Raw genomic sequence first — 3128 nt, 5'->3', positions numbered from 1 at the left:
ATTATTATTATTATTATTATTATTATTATTATTATTATTATTATTATTATTATTATTATTATTATTATTATTATTATTATTATTATTATTATTATTATTATTATTATTATTATTATTATTATTATTATTATTATTATTATTATTATTATTATTATTATTATTATTATTATTATTATTATTATTATTATTATTATTATTATTATTATTATTATTATTATTATTATTATTATTATTATTATTATTATTATTATTATTATTATTATTATTATTATTATTATTATTATTATTATTATTATTATTATTATTATTATTATTATTATTATTATTATTATTATTATTATTATTATTATTATTATTATTATTATTATTATTATTATTATTATTATTATTATTATTATTATTATTATTATTATTATTATTATTATTATTATTATTATTATTATTATTATTATTATTATTATTATTATTATTATTATTATTATTATTATTATTATTATTATTATTATTATTATTATTATTATTATTATTATTATTATTATTATTATTATTATTATTATTATTATTATTATTATTATTATTATTATTATTATTATTATTATTATTATTATTATTATTATTATTATTATTATTATTATTATTATTATTATTATTATTATTATTATTATTATTATTATTATTATTATTATTATTATTATTATTATTATTATTATTATTATTATTATTATTATTATTATTATTATTATTATTATTATTATTATTATTATTATTATTATTATTATTATTATTATTATTATTATTATTATTATTATTATTATTATTATTATTATTATTATTATTATTATTATTATTATTATTATTATTATTATTATTATTATTATTATTATTATTATTATTATTATTATTATTATTATTATTATTATTATTATTATTATTATTATTATTATTATTATTATTATTATTATTATTATTATTATTATTATTATTATTATTATTATTATTATTATTATTATTATTATTATTATTATTATTATTATTATTATTATCATCATTTTTATTTTTTTTCAGTTAAATGCTCAGGAGGTTATTCCCGGTAGCCCGACTCTACCGAGGGCCTCACCTGAACGGCAAATCATTACTGCTGCAACCCTTCATCAACAAGATGATCGGCATGCACAGCATACACTCACCTGATGAGGTAACCCTTGAACATGTCTTACAAAAAATTGATATCCCGTAAACACATTCATCACTTGTACAAAAACTAAACCGTGATCGTAACTAAACTGTAGTTCCAATAGTTAATGCCACTTGGCAGGCAAAAATATTATTCGGTCTCGGACATCAGGCCAGCTGACTTAAGGAAGGAAAACGTCAGCTGTGTGGACAAGCCATGATCACGCACGTGTTTAAAGAACACGCTGTGCATGGACTTCTCCATGTGTGTGCTGAGCAGTTTTTGTTGCTCAGCAATGCTGATGACCCTCTTAAATTCCTCCTTAGGGAGGTCAATAAGAGGGTTTACTCTTCCAAGCCCGAGGGATTTTGCCGCGTACATTGCTGCCTTATATGAAAACGCTCCCCTATGCCTATTTTTATGACTATGAACTATTTGCACAAGGAAGTCGTCTTCATCTGCAGTGAAATTGACAATCTCGTATGTTATACCCAAAACCAAACGATCGTGTAGATACTCCAAGCTCTGTAAACCTCTTCCTTCGATGTGCCGGGAAAGGTATAATCTGGTGACTGAGGATTTGGGGTGCATGCTCCGATGCATATTCATGACTTTGCGTGTCTTGATATCGAGGTCTCTGAATTCTTCTCAGGCCCATTTAAGGACACCGAAAGAGTACAGAAGTACCGGGACAGCAAGCATGTTTGTTGCAGAGACTTTGTTTTTTCCGGAAAGTTCTGATGACCAGATTTTCCGGAATCTCCGAACATACTCGCTGCAGAGAGTCGTTTTGATTTTCGAGACGTCCTGCATAGGACTCCCGTCAATCCCTAGATATTTGTACGACTCTCCGGCGTCAAGATGGTCAATGACGCTCCCATTTACTAACTCAATCTTCACGCACATCAGAACACTTACCCTTCACCAGATTAACGACCGCGCACTTGTCCAACCCAAAAGCCATGCGATCATCCCAGGTATACTCCTCTACGATATTCAAGGCTGTCTAAAGGTGTTCCTCATCAGGAGCATACACCTTCAGATCATCCACGTAGAGTAAGTGGGTGATCGAATACTGTCAATCATTTGGTGGGCCCACTGAGTACCACGGGTGCGGCGTAGCGCAACAGATACTGGCAGCAGCGAGATCATCATCATCATCATCATCATCATTTTAAAGAAGTACACTTTATAGAATTCCTATGATAACATATTAAGAATTAATTATTGTTGAATTAATATTTTAATTATGTTAGTCAACTTTTCATTCTTTAACACTGAAACAATGTAACTTCAACATAGTCATTGAGTTAAATTCAATGCTAGACGTGTGTTACATTAACATTCAATTTAATTCAAAATAATTAATTATTTGTGTTGAATTTTTAACCAAATACTTGAGTTCATTTGACACATAGTAGTTTGTTAAAAATACATTTTAAATAATGTAGATTTATCTTACTTTATAAGTTAAACTTAACACAACAAGTTTGTTGGGCTTACACAAAAAAAAATATTCAATTTACAAAATTTTTGTATTAATCTGTTCAACACTAAGCTTGTGTTATTGTTTGACACAAGTATAAAGTACTTAAATTAACGCAAAAAATTGAGTGGACTGTTTGGGACATGTCATTTGTGTTAAATTCATCACAAATTTTTCAACTGGGTATCAGTCCTATCATAAAATGTCATAAGAACTTTTTTATACGTAACTTTATTCCTTATAAATTATTACTGATCAAGTTTTCCGAAATTCCTCATTGTTTCCTAGTTATTTTCATTTTAATGTCAAGCTTTTAAAAAAATAGTTTTCTGATTAATTTTACAAGCTTGACATTGAAATGAAAATAGCTAAAAAACAGTGACAAAGAGTAACACAAACTTCATGACAAAAAGTAAGACAAATTTCAAGACAAACAATTAGACAAAATTCAAGACAATATGAAAGACA

This window comes from Microplitis demolitor, chromosome 2 (genome assembly GCF_026212275.2).
Source record: "Microplitis demolitor isolate Queensland-Clemson2020A chromosome 2, iyMicDemo2.1a, whole genome shotgun sequence".
Taxonomy (NCBI): domain Eukaryota; kingdom Metazoa; phylum Arthropoda; class Insecta; order Hymenoptera; family Braconidae; genus Microplitis; species Microplitis demolitor.
The sequence above is the reverse complement of the archived record's forward strand: the minus strand, read 5'-3'. Positions refer to the sequence as shown.